Source organism: Mirounga leonina, unplaced genomic scaffold (assembly GCF_011800145.1).
Source record: "Mirounga leonina isolate KUSES-001 unplaced genomic scaffold, KU_Mleo_1.0 Mir_173, whole genome shotgun sequence".
Classification (NCBI taxonomy): Eukaryota; Metazoa; Chordata; class Mammalia; order Carnivora; family Phocidae; genus Mirounga; species Mirounga leonina.
This window is the reverse complement of record NW_023270447.1, coordinates 78,005,543-78,024,098: the sequence shown is the minus strand read 5'-3', so window position 1 is coordinate 78,024,098 and position 18,556 is coordinate 78,005,543.

Sequence of the window (18,556 nt, the reverse complement as noted above, 5' to 3'; positions counted from 1 at the left end):
GTGGTGCCAGGTCCCTGCTGTGATCATGGGGCCCGGCCCGGGTGGGAGGACATCCCAAGGGGCAGCACCAGCTCTGTGCCCGTGACCACACCATGTGCCTGGCACGTGGCTGACGATCAGGAGATGTTACTGAATGAAGCAACAAATGGGAACATGCCCAACTTTTGAATGGAAGGGAACTGGATGTGGGAGCAGAGGTCACGCGGGTGGCAGAGGAGACAGAACCATTGTCTCCTTCCCAGGGATTGTGGAAGAAATCAGAAGTTGAAGTCTGGGGTCATTCCATTTGGTGCTGAGATAACCAGATGGTGGGCTCCCCCTTATGGAAAGTGCTCACTGTCCACATGGATTTTTTTTTTTTTTTTTTTTTTAGGTATTTGGATGCTTTTCCTGTAATACGTATATCTGTAACCCCTCTGCTTTTTGTTCATTTACTTTTTCATTCATTCATTTTTGCAGAGGTATTGCATGGTGTTTAAGAAGTGAGGGAGACAAGGAGGAAGATGCCCCATGTCTTTGCTCATGTCAAGCCCACACTGTGATCTCTCTGACCACCCTCCCTTAGCTTGGCTGCCTCTTGCTCATCATTCAAGCTATAACATACAGGTCGCGTCTACTAAAAGGCTCCTTGACTGCCCAGACTGGCCCCCTTCTCTGTGCCTCCAGCCCCCTGGGTGGCCCCTGGCAGAGCCTCCATCACTCTGGTAGGTTCATGTTTACTCGTCTGGATCCTTGAGGGAAGGGTGTCTCTGATTCTCCACTGTGTCCCTGGAGTGGGGTCTGACTTAAGGTAGAAGCTCAATAAATAGCTGTGATATTAGGGAAGGAAAGATAGATCTCACACTCTCAATCCGTAGCTTTATCCCTCCTTAAAATCCTTTCTAATGACATAAATACCACCATTTCTTCATTATAGGGATAGACTTTTCTCATCATCCTGAATATGGCTCACCAAGCTTTTTTCTAAAGGGCACTCACCTCTATAGGCAAATCTTTCTTTTTTTTTTATTTAAAGATTTTATTTATTTATTTATTTATTTATTTATTTATTTATTTATTTATTTATTTGAGAGAGAGGATGAGAGGAGAGAGAGAGCACATGAGAGGGGGGAGGGTCAGAGGGAGAAGCAGACTCCCCGCCAAGCAGGAAGCCTGATGCGGAACTCAATCCTGACTCCAGGATCATGACCTGAGCTGAAGGCAGTCGCTTAACCAACTGAGCCACCCAGGCGCCCTATAGGCAAATCTTTCTTAATCCTCTTCCTCCTTCACATTTTTCACCCAGTGAATGAAAAGCACAGAGAGAGTGAGCAACTCACCTAGGCTCACACAGCAAAACAGGAGTGCAGTTGGAAGCTGGGTGGGTCCCTGGGAGTCATTCTTGTTGTGATAGCTGGCAATTTGGGGAGCCCCTGCAGAGGAGTGAGGCGTGGTGGGTGGGCACTCTGAATCCTGCCTGGGGGTGGGGGCTCTGGGGACTCTTGTCTATGGTGACATTATCCTTCTGTTGCCTGGCATGTGGGGCCCCAGGGAGTCAGTGGCAACAGACTCCCTGGGGCCCCACTTCCCACTTGTGAACAGCTCAAGCCAAGGAGGGGACCCAGGCCTAAGCAAAGATGTTCTGAAAAGTTTGTGGGGCCACCTGAGCCCCGGGGTGAGGGATCCTTCCCCTGCCTTGTTCATCTGCTGCACAGGCAGCACTTCACTCCCCCTGTAACCGGTAGGCCGCCTCTCTTGCTCAGCCCCTTCCAGAATCCGACCCGGAACCCCCAGTGACTTCCCACAGTCCTCCCACCATGGCACTTGGATGGCGTTCCCTTCTAGAATCCTCTCTCTGGCATCCACCCAGCATTTTGTCCTGGGTTGGAGAACCTACAAACATTCATTCGCACTGGCTTGGTGAGGGAAGGCTCACTACCATTCCCATGTGTGGGGTCCCCACCAGGCTTTCTCCCATGACCATTAAAATGAGGGCAAATATCAGTGTGCCTCTTCTGTTTCTTTTATTCACAAGATATATGGTTCTCTTCGCACCTGAGTAGGTCTGTGGCGACTGAAATATAGAGTAATTGAAACCATCCTCAGTTTTGTCTCCCTGATGTCTCCTTCCCATCTCCGTCTGGCTTGGGACCATGGGCTGCGGAGGAATCGAGATGCTATAAATTATGGTTGGGGCCTGGACGGAGGCAAAAGCAAACAGGGGCTGCAGGCGGTGCTGACTGCAGCACCCCGGTCCCAGGCCTGTCCAGTCTGGTCATGAGGGCTTCGGGGGGGGGGCGGGCTCCTGCATCCTCCTTCCCCACCTCTCTCTTCTTGGTGGCGGCCGCAGCAGTGAACCCAGGGTGCGTGGCTCTGAGCCAGGCGTGGGGCCCGGCCAGGTGCGCTTGTCCGCTGGCTTTGGGAGCCCTGGAGGGCAGCGATTTCCCCATGGCCACCTCAGTGTCTCGTCAGCTGCACCAACAGATATATCCCCCCCCCCGCCCCCCAGCCCCGAGCCCCAGACCCGTCCCCGCGCCAGGGTGCCCCTCACTTTCAGACCAGGGGAAGTGCCGAGCTGAGCCCACGGCCAGGGGCGACACAGACGCAGTCCCCGCTGTCTGGCATCTCCTGATCCAGGAGGAATTCGCCCGGAGAGCAGGGCTCAGGCAGCTGGTGTGCTGTGTTCTTAGCTGTAACCGAGACGCAGCTGGTTGGCACGGGCTGGGGCCCTCCGATTGGGCCGCTGTGTTTGGAAGCTCCAAATCCTCGGCTCTCCTCGAACAACGAGGAATTCAGGACGCTGATCCCGCTGAGGATGAAAAGGCCACGGGCTCCCAGACACCTCCCCCCCCCCCCCCCCCCCCGCCAGGGGTGTTTGGCTGAAACTGTCACTGGACCTGGAGACACAGCGGCTGGGTGGGGCGGGAAGGGAGGGGGTGCAGGGGGCACATCTCCAGCTGGCGTAGCCCCGGGGGGTGGGCAGATCTGGGAGAGGGCAACAGCTACAGAGCGCCTACTACCGGCCAGGCAGCCTTTGCTGGATGTTATGCCTTCCTAATCTCACTTAATCCTTGGAGCTTCCTTTCGAAGTAGGTTTTATTAACTTGCTTTCCACGGAGGAAACTGAGGCCAGGAGGGGCTGTGGCTGGCCTGAAGGCCCTGGGGTGGTAGGGAATTGTCTAGGGGCCAGCCCAGTCTCCCTGCAAGAATTTCCTTTAACACAGACTTGATATGCATCCCCCCCCCCCCGCCCCCCGGCACTACCTCCCCAGGATCTCCAAGGATTGTGACAAATTGAAAATCCTATTAGAGTTAAATTAATGGGCTTTTCTTGTGGGGCAGCGGGCTGGAACGGCGGCAGAGGGCTGAGAGCATTCACTGCCGAGGGTGCGGGCAGAGGGCCGTGGTGGGCCCGCTGTCCAGGGCCCCCCTCCTGTCCTCTGTTAACCAGTTCTTCTCTCTGGCTGAGCGGCCTTTTATCTGGGAAGGGGCAAAGGCGCTTTGAACCTTGGAATGAAATTCTGCTGGGGCCCGGGACAAAGGACGGGGCCCAGAGTCTGCTACCGCCTCCTCCCCTGCCCGACCTGGAAACATCTGAGGGCTCTGGGGCCAGGGGTGGTGGTCTCAGGTCCATGACCCCAAGGGCAGGGGGCATGTGCCCGGCAGGGATGGAGAGAGCTTTGTGCTTTTCCAGGCTGTGAGAAGGCTCAGCGGGTGAGTCCCGGAGTGTTGGGGCTGCCGGGAGCTGGCATCCAGGGGATTCTGGAGAATTCTCACCCCCCCTCCCCACCTGCACTGCTTCTCCAGAACTTCAGGTGCGCCCTAGTCCTTATTCGTGTGTTGAGCTCCAAGTGTGGCCGGGCATCTACACGGGGGACAGCTGTGGACCAGACAGACTCTGTCCCGTCTCACAAGGGGGGGGAGGTCAATAAATCATACACGTCCGGTTTGGATCATTGTGATGGAAGGAAGATGGAGCCGGTCAGGGAGTGAGTGATGAGAACAGTCAGGAAAGGCCCCCCGAGGAGGTGGACACGTTTGTAGGACAGCGAGCCATGCAGGTGGGCAGGCGGGCAGGAGTTGGTTCTGGGCAGAGGGGGCAGCAGGTGCAAAAGCTTCAAGGCCAGAGCATGGCTGGGGAGCTTGAGGAAGCGCAAGGAGCCGAAGTGGCCAGAGTGAAGGTAATGGGGCAACAGGAGAGAGGAGATCAGGAGGCAGGCCTTCCCTTCAGATCTCAGCGGTCAGGACCGGCAGGAAGCTTCATCTGAATTCCCCTTTCAGCAGCAACAGTGGCAGGGCGAGGGAGGGAACTCAGGGTTACACGGCCAGATGGTGGCACAACTGGGACCAGAAATGGCTTTTACTACAACTCCACAGCCCAAATGGAATGGTAACAATGAAAACTATAATGAGTGTGATTTATTGAGTGTGTACTCACCCCTGGCTCTTTGCTAAGCCACTTTTGTATACTTTGGCCCGTATATTGTTTATTTTACATGTATTAACCTTGGGAAACTATGATACACCCATTGACCGGATGCTGCAGCTGAGGATCGAAGAAGTGGGTGGCTTGCCGAGGCCAGCGGGGTGGATTGGGCCCAGCCTTCCTGATTTCAGACCACCGCTTGTGTCATCCCAGGCTCCTGCAATCTCCCACCTGAGATGGTACTGCAGAGCCCCTGGGGGGCATTCATATGGCCACAGTTTCCATGTCCCTGACCAGGCCGTGAACTCCTGGAGGGCAGAATGTGGGTTGCCCTCATCTCTGACCCTGGTCCCCAGCACCAACCCCTTTGCTGGCTGCTGGAATGAAGTGTTGGGGCTCGGATGGGATGGCTGCCTCGCAGAGCCCAGTGCACACCGATCTGACCTCTCTGGTCTCCCTTCTAGCACTGCTTCTGGCTGGCGCTGCCCCCTCTTGTCTGCGGGAGTGGGAGCTGCAGGGGACGGCGAGGGCCAGAGCTGCGTTCTCCCGTCCATCTCTGCAATGCCCAGAGCCAAGCCTGGGGCCTGGCTCACACTCAGTGCCCAGTGTTGGTTTGAATGATGGGGTCCTGAGTTGTGTGAGTCCTGGGAGGGGTTAGGTGCGGAGTGAGAAAGGAGGGATGGAGGGGAACAGAGAAACCAGCAGGGAGGACCAGAGAGAGAGGGCCCCAAGCTGCAGGTGGGACTCACACCAAGACAGAGGGAATGCAGACGATGACCGTCCGTGATGGAGGCAGGAAAGGTGAAGGAGGCAGAGAGGCAGGGAGACAGGAAGGCAGGCAGCAGCCATTGCTGTCTGGGGGACGGGGTTTCTGGGCAGGGGGTCTGCACGCTGGCCTATTCAGTGGGACCTGGGCGTGGACAGGATGTGGGTCAGGATGGGCAGGTTGGGAAGAACACTGAGCAAGCAGTGAATGGGGCTTGTCTCTAGAAGAGGGCGGGTGGGCTGGAGGGCCAGAGAGCCAGGAGTTTGAGCTTCATGGTCCCCAGTCCCTATACCTCATCTTCCCAGTTTGTGAGGGCCTCTGGGTGGGGAGTGTGGCCCCAGGCCTCTGGTTCCCCCGCAGATCGAGTGCTAGGCTGAATGTAGGGTGGTGGTGACAGGGTTGAGGACACAAAAGGCCTAGGAACCATTTTGATCCCTTCTGACCATGGCCCCGATGTACAACATGGCCACTAGGGTCAGACGAATCGTGTCCCCATTGCCTGATGCCCTCATTCCACCTCCTTTCTCTACCCTGTTGTTACTTCTCGGGTTCCAAACTTCACATTTCTCATGTGGGCCCTTACAAGTGTCCCCAGGGACATCCTGCAGCCTGCAGCATCCCCCAATCCAGTCTCTACTCTGCAGCTAGAAGGATCTTCCTAAAGCACAATCTGACCGTTATCACCTCCCTGCCTAAAACCTTTAATGACTCCCTAGTACGCACAGGTCCTTTGTGGCCTGGCCCTGCCTCCCTGCAGCCCCAGTCAGACCTTTGTCCCTTTCCAACCTTCACTCTGGCTACACCAAATTGCAGTTCAACTTTGTTTTAGCTTGTCTTTCCTTCCACAGGATGGCCTTTGCTTACCGTGTGCACTGAGGAACTTCTAGCTGCACTTTAAAACGGGGTTCCAGCGTGTCTCTCTCCGGGAAGGCTTCTCCCACCCATATTCCCGAGGCTGGCCTCAGGACCTGCCCGGGTTCCGCAGCCACCTATCCTCCCCCGTGTGGCACTTAGCAGCCTGCTTGGTAATCACAGTGGCACATGTCCCTTCCCTTGGTGGCTGCAGAGCCTGGGGAGGCCAGGGCCGCAGGTTATTTACTGTGTATCTGCAAAGCCCAGTACAAGGGGGTGTGTGAATGAAGGAGGACTGGTGGGCCGTGGAGTCAGGCAGGGACTTCTGGGCCTGCCCGGGGGGCCTGGGGGCCTGGAGCTCCCACGCTGGGCACCAGGATGGGGCGAGACAGGAACTCGGCTGTCCCCTGGTGAGGTTATTTTGGTCGTGGCAAATAAACCCTTTTGGAAAATGTGACCGGCTTTTGATCCTCGTGTCTTCACTCCTGACGCTCTCCTTTCCTTTCAGCGCGTAACGAAGGCAGCGGCCTCCGTTAATAAAGAATAATTATGGGCTGGATTAGAGAGATTATCGGGAACAGGTGGAGCCCCTCGCCCCACCCATTCTGCCCGGTGGTGGCGGCGGCGGTAAGGATGAGCTCACACTTTTCCCCTCTCCTGGGAGGTTGTGCCACCAGGGGCCCAGCCATGGCTGCTAATCCTTTGTGGGGGGGGGGGGGGGCTGGTGGTGTGGGTAAGAATGCTCCTGCCTGTCATTTCCCACGAGTCCCAGGTGAGATTCCAGGGGACTAGAGGAAAAGTGTGCAGCAAGGCAGGGGACCCGACCTACCTTTCTGTCCCCTACTCAAGAAAGCAGGAGGAGAGAGGGTGAGAGCAGGCTGGAGGCGAAGGCCCCTGCCAGGGCGGCAGGCTGTGCAGGTTCTTGTCCCGGCTTGGTCCCTGGCACTGGCCTGGTGACTTGGGCCATGGCTCCTATTGCTGGTCTTGGCTTCCCCATCTGTATGATCAGGCTGTCGGACTCCACCAGCCCTTCTCAAGCTGGGCTCTCCAGAAATCAATCCTGGTTTTTTAATATATGAGAACTCAGGAAATAAATGTTCATGATGACCTTCTTAAAGATGAACTTGGCAAGGAAACACGATGGCAGAAGGACTGTAGACTGATGGGGAATTGAATTCATCTGCCTCCAAGTCTAAGACAAACCAAGGTGAGGGTCATGATTATGGAACAGTGAAACACAGAGAATCAAATGAGACTGTGTCGAAATTATGTAACAGACGAATACTGGGAGGGAAAGGGGGAAAAGAAGGTGCAAAGTAACACAAATATCCAGATTTCCTCATCTTTTGTAACCAGAGGGCAGAAGACATAATTTAAATATGAAAAATAAGGTGATAGATATAATTACATTACAGATAAGGTCAACATTAAGAAATGTAAAACAATAAATTTGGGTCAGGGAGGGGAAGAGAAAGGAATAAAAATAAACTAATTCTATCATTACTCCTAATAATGGTCACTGTTCACAATTTAATATAAGAAATTGACAAGAGGTAAGTTTCCCCTACTCTCTCTTAAACATCTCTCACATCAAAAAGGAAATGAGAACAGATTACAGAAGTCCAGAAAGCTGAGATAATTATAGTAAGAGAAAAGTTCTTAGCTCTAAATACTTTTATTAATAAATTATAAGGATTGGAAGTTCTATAAATTAAGTACCCAACCCAAGAAGTTTGGAATATGGCAATAAAATAAAGCTAAAGAAATCACAAGGAAAAATTTATAAAGATAAAAGTGGATGTGAATGAAGTAGAAGTCAGGAAAATACTAGAACTAATAAAGATTATGTTTTCAAAAGCCAAGTAAAATAGATGTTAGGTAATATAATCCAGATAAAAAGGAAAAAGCATAAATTCATAAAATGAGAAATGGTTACTGGGGAATAACCCCAATTTCAGAGGAAATCAACAGAATAAGCAAATATACTTAAGAACTTGGATGAAATGGATAATTCTTTTTATTTATTTATTTTTTTGTTTATTTGACAGAGAGAGCAGGGGGAGGGGCAGAGGGAGAGGGAGAGAGAATCTCAAGCAGACCTTGCCAAGTGTGGAGCCTGACATGGGGCTCGATCTGAAGACCCTGAGATCATGACCTGAGCCGAAACCAAGAGTTGGATGCTCACTGACTGAGCCCACCCAGGCGCCCCTGAAATACGTAATTCTTAAAGAAAATATAAGCTATAAAAATGTACCTAGAAGTACATTTAGGTACAAAAATCTAAACGGACCAATAATCATAGAAGAAACAGGGATACTTACTCCCCCCAAAATCACTAGGCCCAGATGGTTTCACAAGGGCCAACATTTAAGGAACTACTTAAGTGATTTAAGTCATTGTTTAAATTTCTCTGGGGCTCATTTCCTTCATCTATGAAGAGCTCTTGTAAATCAATAATAAAGGGCTGACAACTCAATAAAAAATAGGTGAAGTGTATGAACAGACCATTCACAGAGAAGGAAAGCCATGGTCTTAGAGAAGACCATGAAAAGATGGTCAACCCTACTCAAAATGAGAAACCTACATAATAAAACTATAGTGTGATGTCATTTTTCACTCATCAGAGGAAAATTATGAAATTGGATAAATCACTGGCTTAGCGAGTGTACAGAGAAACCAGAGTGCTCATAAAATGCTGGTAGAAATGCAAATTGTGTCACCAACCCCCCCCCACCCGCCGCCTGCCCTCCCCACCCCCGGAAAGCAACTTGGCAATGTCTTTGCCTCTGACCCAGCGATCTGCTAGGAGCGTTTCTCAGAAATAAACTCAACGCATGTGTGTGAATGACATTTCAGTGACCTGTTGTTTCTGATAGCAAGAGGTAGGAGGCAGCCTACAAGCCTACCAGGAGGAGAGGGGTTATATCATTCTGCTCCAGTGGAACCTTATGCAGCCATTGACAAGAAAGGAGGCAACTCTATGTTCCAAGAGGGACATAGCTGAAATCAATTAGGTATGATATGCGATTAGCTGTATAGAAAAGAACGTGTGTACTTATTTGCTGGTATATGTCTAGAATAAATCTGGACACACACACCAAAAGCTAGTGGGAGCAGCTTCTGTGGACCCGTGAACTGGACAGCTGGGGACAGCAGCTGGAGGGAAGCTGACCCTCTTGTGTTTGCCTTGTTATACCTTTTGAATTTGGTCCCATGTGCAAGCGGAACTTTTTAAAAAACTGGAATACTGGGCTCCTGGGTGGCTCAGTTGGTTAAGTGTCTGCCTTTGGCTCAGGTCATGATCCCAGGGTCCTGGGATCGAGCCCTGCATTGGGCTCCCTGTTTAGTGGGGAGTCTGCTTCTCCCTCTCTCTGCCATTTCCCCCGCTTGCACTCTCTCTTGCTCACTCTCTTTCTCTCAGGTAAATGAATAAAATCTTTAAAAAATTAAAATAAATTAAAAAATTAAAACTGCAATACTTAAATTTAAAAATGAGTAGGACTTAGCTGGCTAGGAAGGGAATAGGGGAATAAATGTATGCAAAGCTGCTTGAACTTACTAGAATCAGGGAAATAAAAATTAAAGCATTATTTTTTCTTGTTTTGGCAAAATGAAAATGATTCTTCATCTTCAGAGGGAAGTTTAGGCTTTACCTCAAGAACACTAGGAGCGCTGCCCAGGCTGGGAGCAGGGGAGTGGTGGTTGAGTTTGAGGGGCTGAGGCTAGAGTCAGGGATGCTGGGAGGAGGCTGTGTGGTCCTCCAGGGAAGACTCAGGCACTGGACCAGACAGGGGCAGTGGGGAGGAGGTGACTGAAAAGATTTGGGGACATGGAACTCTCAGCTGAGTGGCGGAGAGGAGTGGGGGAGGGGGAGCCAGCCGGGGCAAGGTGCCCTGGTATAGGTTGAGGTTGACCAGCAGGCCTGAGCCTGACTGCTGACTCAAGGGATGGGCCACCATCTCTCCTGCTGCTGGACAGCTCTTCCAACCCACCAAAGTGCTTTTGCTCACTCTTTGTTCAATCAAGCTATCCTTGTGATGAGGTTCCCATCGTTTAGATGAGCAAACTGAGGCCTCTCCGCCTGCTCTATACCTCACTTTTTGTCCTCTCTGTCCCTGACAGCTTTGGACTGGAAACTAGAGCAGGTGTTCCCCAGAGCCCAAAGCAGACATGTGTGTGTCACTGTGAGTTACCAGGGCCCCTGGGGAATCTCCAAGGATGCTCCTCCCAGAGCTGACAAAATCCTACTAGTGGCATCTTGACCGGAGCAGTCAGAGGTCGGCACGGGCTCGGTTGGCTTCTCTCCTCTAGACTCATAAGGCTGAAATCAAGGTGTCAGCTGGGCTGGGTTTCTATCTAGAGGCTCTTGAGAAAATCAATTTTTGTGCTCATTCAGGTTTTTGGCTAAATTCAGTTTTTGCAAGAATTCTTGCAGCTGTAGGACTGAGACCCTCATCTTCTTGCTGGCTATGGATGGGGGTCACTCTTAGCTCCTAGGAGTCACTCATGGGGGTCCCCCTCCAACTCAGCACCAGAAAAGTTTGCTTCCTGGGTTAGTCCCTCTTATGACTCAAATGGCTCTGACTTCTGCCTAGCAGCTGGAGCAAACTCAGCTTTTAAAGGGTTCATCTGATTAGATTTGGCTATTTGGGTCATCTCCCTTTTGCTATAGGATGGAACATAATCATGGGCGTGATATTTCACCGTATCTCCAGGCTCTACCTCCACTCAAAGGGGGGTAGATTATGCAAGGGTTATTGGGGATCATTCTTAGAATCCTGCCTACCACTCGGATGTGTACACCCATCCATGTGTAAGAGGGATAAGAATGCATGGTTAGTAAACATGTACTAAGTTCCAGATGCTTCTATATGAATAGCATTACTTGATCCCCGCAAGCATGTGTGGTAGTTATTGTCACTCTTATGATCCTCAGTTTACAGATGACAAGATGGAGGTTCATAAAAGATAAGTAACTTGCTCAGGGTGACCCAGCTAGAAAGAGGTGGGCCATAAACTTGAAGCCAGATCTGTTTGATTCCAAAGCCAGTGCCCTGGTTTGTCTCGCGCGCGTTGACAGGGAACCATGTGCACACACGCAGTGACACACAGCTGTGCATGTGTGCATTTGTGCATCAATACACATGTATGTGTGCATTCATGCACACTCAGAGGGTCCACACATAGATAGACAGACACCCCCCACCACCACCACCGCCTGGTTCCCTGGGGCCCAGAGTTAATGAAGATGCACGGGGAGCCCACGCAGAGTGGCCATGGGCAGAGATGAAAGGCAGGGTGTGCCTGACAGCTCTCCAGGGATCCAGTTACCCATGGCTGTGGCTTCTCAACCGGGTGATTAATTGCCCGGCACTGCCTCAGCCCGGTCAGCTCCCAAGGCCTCCTGCCCTCTTATTAAAAACATCCCTTGATGTCATCCCACCAGGGAGATCAATGGCGGCCGAGGAGAGTGGGGCTGCCTGGGAATGGGGGTTTCAGTGGCCTCTCCCCAGGGCCACCTGGCTCCCTTGGTGCTCAGCTCCCTGGGAGCTGGCTGGGGCTGATGTTCCCAAAGAGGCCTCCTGAGCTTGGGTCCTGCCTGGCTATGGGTCATGGTCAGTGTGACTGGGCAGCTGGGCTGGTAACCAAGGTCAGAGGAGACCAGAGAACTTGGGCCTGTGGTTTAGAGCTTTGGGAAGCTAAGAAGAAGAGTCTGGAGTCCTCTTTCTTGCCCCAGCCCTCTTCTGGGTGTTCTGGCCTGAGACCTTCTTGGTTTTGAACCTGGACTAGATGTGTGACACTGACTTCCCAGTCTCTGGGTCCTCCTGTGTAAAATGGGGGGAAAGGACTTCTGTTGCAGGTCCTTTGCTTCTCAAAACTCCTTCTCCTTTTGGCTGGGGTGGCCCAGCACGCTCCCGTTTCCCTCCTACCTCTCTGGTCAGTCCTTCTGCCTTCTTTACTTACTTGTGGCCAGTATGGCAATGAGCGTGGGTTCTGGAGCCAGACCAGAGGGACTCAGAACCCGGGAGTCATCATTTACAGCCTAGTGACCCTGCCAGTTTGGTGTGACAGTGTTCAGTGTTGAGAGAGGATCGTGGCAGTTTTCATGTTTATGGATTAAAGTTTTTTTCCTTGGTGATTGTTTTTGGAGAATTTCACAAATAGCCCATGGGATAGAAAGAGATCCATCCACCGGAGCGTGGCAAACTGGTGTCCTTCAAGCTTCCTGGGTCTTCCTCTTTCTCCCTCTTCTCTGAATATTCGCTCATTTTGTATGCTGGTCCCGCACAGCTTTGGAGCTACTTTGGGGTGCATAGGGACACACACACACACACACACACACACATGCTCATTCATGTACAAGAACAGCACACACGGGATCCTATTAGATTGGGGACGCACAGCGTCTTATTTAGTGGTGTGCTACAGAAGTTTAACAACGGGCTCTCCGGGTCAAGAAAGGCCTGCTCTGGCGTTTGTCAATTTCCATGGTGTAAATTCTTCCCCATTGTCAATTTCAAGCTACCAGCAGGAAGTTGCTGACGTGGAGTTGAGGAAAGATGTGCAGGCAGCTCCAGGAAAGAGTCCCCCTGGGCTCCAAGACACCACACCCGTATTCAGCACTGTCTCCTTCCTGCCGGACACGATGACCAGCAGCATGCGGTGAGTGCTTAAGCAGTGCGTGTCAGAATGCACTGTGTGCCTCCGTGAGGGGCACCCGGTCTGGCTGGCCCACCGCAGACCTGACCACCACCTCCCCGACACTGGCGCACCCTGAGTCAGATGGACCCTTGCCAGCTCATGTTCGCTGGCATGCTCCACAAACACACTCTTGCACACATCTTGCTCACGACAACGTGTGCACACAGAAGTCACACGTAGACCTGAAGAGTGTCACACACAGCTCGACTTATGTGCATGGTTGCATTTTCCTTGCACACATTTTTTAATGGGCACCCGTGCTTGCCCTTGACTGGAGCTCTTGCGCATACTTTCAATCACACACACACACACACACACGTTTACACCCAGGTGTCTCCGTCACTGGTATGCATGTCCCGGCGCACACATATACGGATCACGTCTCTGAGCGAGCAGATGTGGGGGTGTGAATGCAGATGCCCTGCTCACAGAACAAGCATGGCTGAAACTCAGCCCTTCTTACCTTCGTGCATACACACCAGAGCACACCCATGGCTCACTCGCCACCCTGCCCTCCCTCTGTCCCCCGCATCCCCTGCAGGCATCTCACCCACCCCACCATAAGCAGGGAAGCTGGCCAGGCTGGGTTGGTGGGTGTGGTGTTTGGGAGTTAGAGAGGAATTCCAGGCAGGCCCCTTGTGCTCCCCTGGCCAACGTTAAGTGCCTTCAGACTGAAAAGAACCGTCCAGAGAGGCTTTTCCGGCTAGAGATTAATGTCACTGAAAAATGTGGGTCCCGAGCGATTAATGCAGCCTTCCCTGCCACACATTATGTGAGTGCACTAAAGCGAGAGGGGGCTCATTTTTGGCGTGTTTTTAACCTGCTTGGCTCAGAGTGAAAGAAGAAAAGAAGAGCCTGGGGCCCGGGAACCTGAGGGTGGGGGCCTCACGGGCAGTGAGAGCCCCAGAGGCCAGGTAGGGTAAGGCTGGGTCAACCAAGTCCAGAGCCTTGGGGGTCCCACCGTAAGACATGGAGGGGAGATGCTGATGGACCCCACTCTTGGACGCCGAGCTCCAGGTGGCATAGCTGTGGAGGTGTGCGAAGGCTCCTGGCGGCGTGGCCTCGGCTGAGGGAGCGATCTCCACAAGCAGTCTCCTAGTACAGTCGGAAGGACCTGATGCAAACACCCGATCTGCGCAGTGACCTTGGGCAAGTGACTCCACCCCTTGGGGACTTACTTTCTCCATCTGCAAAATGGCAGTGACACAGTGTCTTCCTTACAGGGCTGTGGTGGGGCTTCCGTGAAATCAGGCACATAGTAAGCGTTTGATCAAATAGCGGCGTAAGGAAGTGCTGGTGGCAGTGGCTGCGCAGATGAACCCGTGTGTGTGTGTGCGTGTGCGTGTGCGTGTGCGTGAGAGATTGATGCTTTAAAGCAGATGAACCTGGACTTGAGTCTCATTATGTGAACTTTGAGCAAATGATTTGTCTCCCTAAGCCTCAGTTTCTTCACCTGAAAGATGGCGTTAAATAGTACCCTGGTCTCCAGGTTATTGTGAGAATAAAGGTGATCATATATATAAATATATATAGAAAGTGCTTGCACAGTGCCCAGCACCAACCAGCGCCCCTAAAGCACGATAGCAATGGTAAGTAGCCACAGTGCGGCCAGGGTGAGGACTCTGTTTACAGTAATGACCTCCTTCCACAGCTTGGCAGATGTGTTTGGAGTCAATTGGTTGAAATTCACATTGTATCCTGTTTCTGTCAGTCTCATAGAGTTGGATGAAGAGGGTGGGTGGCCCAGGAAGACCAATAGGGTGAGGGGTGCAGGAAGGGCATGGGAGCCACCTTGCCAAGGCACTGGCAAGGTGGGGGGAAGAGTAACCCATTAAGGTGCCCTGGAGCCTCTGGGGATGGGCCAGGGGAGACAGTGGGGGTGGGGGTGCTGCCAAGACATCATCCATGATGCCAGGCACCGAAGCAGGTGCTCGGTGTCCTTCCCTCATCTGTCACCCTGAAACCCTGGAGGGTTGATCTTACCTGCTGGGGAAACCGAGGCACAGAGTAGGCAAGCAACCTGCCTCAAGTCACACAGCCAGGAAATGGTCAAGAAACAGGTTCTTTTGGAGTGCATGGCTCCTTGGCTGGGCAGGGATGACCAGGATTCAGAATGCCACCAGGAACACACTGAAGACTGTGTTCCTCGCATATTTAAAAACACACAATACGGGCGCCTGGGTGGCTCAGTTGGTTAAGCGACTGCCTTCGGCTCAGGTCATGATCCTGGAGTCCCGGGATCGAGTCCCGCATCAGGCTCCCTGCTCGGCAGGGAGTCTGCTTCTCCCTCTGACCCTCCTCCCTCTCATGCTCTCTGTCTCTCATTCTCTCTCTCAAATAAATAAATAAAAAAAAATCTTAAAAAAAAAACAAAACACACACACAATGGATCATGTTATTCCTTGGCTCAAAACTCTGCAGTCGCTGCCGCTGCTCTCAGGATAGAGCCCAAGCCCCTGAACTGACACCGTTGGGGTCTGGGCCCTGCCACTCTTCCAACCCCAGGTGGCCCTATGATTGATGACTCTCATTGTCTGAATTCAGCCACTAGGGCTTTCCTGGACGCCAGGCTCGCCTCCCCAGGCTTCACCCCCCAGAGCCTGGCATCAGGTGCCCTCCCTTCCTTGGCAAGACCAGGGGCCCTGGGTTAAGCTGTCATGGTCATTGAAGGGATTCTCACAACATGAAGCGATAACTGAGTTGTTTGCGTTTGTCTTCTCTGTCAGTAGGTTAGCCCTGTGAGGGCGCTTTTGCAACCATCGGTAACATCTGCGTCGTGCCGGGCATGGCATTGGAGGGGGTGAACTGAGTGGGGGATGGTCAGGCTGGCATGTGGGCATGAGCAGAGTCCCGAGGGGGGCACGGGACTCGCATACTGGGGGTCTCAGCTCCACAGCAGGTGAGTTGACCAGAAGCACGATAATGGGTGGAGTCAGTGAGCATCTCAGTCTGCACTCCTGCCCCTGGAGAAGGAGGGGGAGATGACGAGGTTTCTGTAAGATTTGCCTGACTTATTTGGAACCTTCTAAAAGCCTTTGGCTTGGTTTCACACCAAGAATTATAAAACAAGTGCCACAAGGGAATGGAATTCAGGGATAAGGGGACTTCTCTGGATGGAATTCAGTCTCCTGAACGGCCCCAAAGTGGGCACTGCTGTCATCTGTTTTTCACGGAGGAACCTGGGGCTCAGAGAGGCTCTTGACCAAGTCGACACCAGAAGCTGGCTCTCCCAGGTGCTGACTGAGCAGGGGGAGGTAGGCAGTGGATAGGGAGGGGGAATATTGGCTTCCTTCCCCGGGAATGAGGAGACTGAACTCGGTGCAGAAAGGAGTTGTTGCCTATTATGGTGGCTTTAAGATATGCTCATACATTCTTTGGTATTTCTCCTTTCAAGAGGTGTTTAATTCTGTTCTCCCTGAGTGTGGGCATCGCGGCAACCTGCTTGCCCTGTTCCACAGCACTCGTTCTGGAGGAAGCCAGCTGCCATGTCGTGAGGATACTCAAGGCATCCCGTGGGGACTGAGGCCTCCCGCCAACAGCCATGTGAGTGCGCCGTTTTGGAAGCAGATCTCCCGGCGCCAGTCGAGCCTTCAGGTGAGTGCAGCCCTCCCGGACACCTAGACTGATAGCTAGTGAGAGACACTCAGCCAGAATCCCTCAGCCAAACTGCTTTTGAATTTCCGACCCATAGAAACTGAGATAAGAGATGTTTACTGTTCCTTCCAGCTGCTCGGTTGGGGGGTAATTTGTTATGCAGCAACTGCTAATTCGTACACTCATTTTGGTGGTAGTTGCTCTACCACCCATCAGTAGCAGACGATGGTATATTTGCACGATAGAATACTATACAGTAATGTGAAGGAGGGAACCATCACTATGGGCGACACTGTGGATGACTTTTGCAGACACGACGAGTGAAAGAAGTCAGGCCAAAGAGAGCACGTACTATGTGACCCCATTCAGACAAAGTACAAAAACAGGCAATACTAATCTACAGTGAAAGAAGTCAAGATAATGGTTACTGTCGGGCAGGGGTGGGTGCAGTGACCTGGAGGGGGTTTGAAGATTGGGTTTCTTGGGGGCTGCTTAGATTTCTCCATCTGGGTGCTGCTTACATGGAGGTATTCAGCTTTTGAAATCCGATCGAACTGTACTTTCATGGCTATACATGTTTTTGTATATTAGACCACAGTAAAAAGTTAAAAAAAAAAAAAGCTACCAGTTTGGAATGGGACATGTGTAGGGCGCAGGGTGAACCAGGCACATCAGGAGTCCTATCTGACTGTATGGTGTGTACTGGGGGGGAGGCTGCAGGCCTGGCAACCTCCCAGCAGCCAGAGCAGCAAAGGCCAGCATTCGGGATGCAGGGTTGCGGGGGGAAGGGAGTGGGGTGTCTGTGGTGGGAACTCCCACTCCCCAGGGCCTTACCTCCATGGTCTTCTGTGCTGATGGACAGGAGGGGACAAAGGCTCAGCCCCCAGCCGGGGTTGGGGTCAGCTGAGGGGGCTTCCCAGGGCACCAGTGAGGGCAGGGGGAGCCCTGCTTGGCTTTGTGCCTGAGGGATTTGCCATAATCCCAGGCCTTCCCTGTAGCCTGTCTAATACCCACCCGTGGGGCTGAGCCTTTTCAAGATCTGACTTTGGCCTGAAAGGCTCCGGGAGGGGCCCACATTCTTGCCCACAGCCTCCCTGCTCCTAGGAGGGAACTCATCAGGATCACCCCTCCCCAGATAGTGCTCCTCACCCTTGGAGAAAAAAGACTTGATGGCTTTCACAGGTTCAGGAAAAATTAAAATGGCCATGAGAGAATCCATACTGATTGGCCTGCTTCCTTGAAGGAAACGTCGTCTCTGCGCACTGGGTTCTGGGCCTTGTTGTGCCATCAAAGAAATGGGTGAAGGGATGCTGGAGAGAATGGAGACCTGCCTGGGGGCCATGGGCTTCAAGGTCCCTTCTGCTTTAAGCTCATCACCCACTGATAAGCTGCAGCCTTTCTGTTCCTAAAACTCACCAAGTAGATTCCTGCCTCAGGGCCTTTGCACAGGCTTTCCCTCTGCTTGGACTGTTTCTCCCCTAATCCTCACATGGCTGTTCTTGCTTGTTACTCAGGCCTCAGCTCAAATGGCACCTCCCCCAAGAGACCTTCCCCTAGGCCCCATAGTCACACTGTCATATCACCCTTCGACTTGGTCTCATTTGTTGCCTTTCCTTGGTCTGTCTCCTCCCACTGGGATGGGAGAGCCCTGAGAGCCCAATTGTCTGCTGCACTCCTGGCAATTCCTACTTCCAGAATAATGCCCAATGCACTGTGGGTTCTCAGTGCATATGTGCTGAGTGAGTGAATGGACATGAAAAGGGTGATTAATTAAGGCAGAGTGAAGGAGAAAACCTGGCGGGGTGGTGAGCCTGCTCAATTTTAGTATCAGGTAGTCTCCCTTAACGCTAAAATCTCCCCCATGAAATCAGTAGTGTTACCCCCTTTTTATAGGTGAGGAGACCAGGGGTGTAGAGGTTTGATCATCTGGCCAAGGCCCTGCAGCTTTTAAGTGGTAGTCTACCCCAGCCGGGGGTGTTGGCTTCTGGCACAAAGGATAGGCATGCAGGATACGAATCCTTGCGGGCCTTGGATTTCACTGTTAGTCGTACACTACACTGAAATTCTTCGTGCCTAAATCTTGCTCTTAGACATGCATTCCTTTTGCTTAAGATTGTCCTCTCGGGGCGCCTGGGTGGCTCAGTCGTTAAGCGTCTGCCTTCGGCTCAGGTTGTGATCCCAGGGTCCTGGGATCGAGTCCCACATCGGGCTCCCTGCTTGGCAGGAAGCCTGCTTCT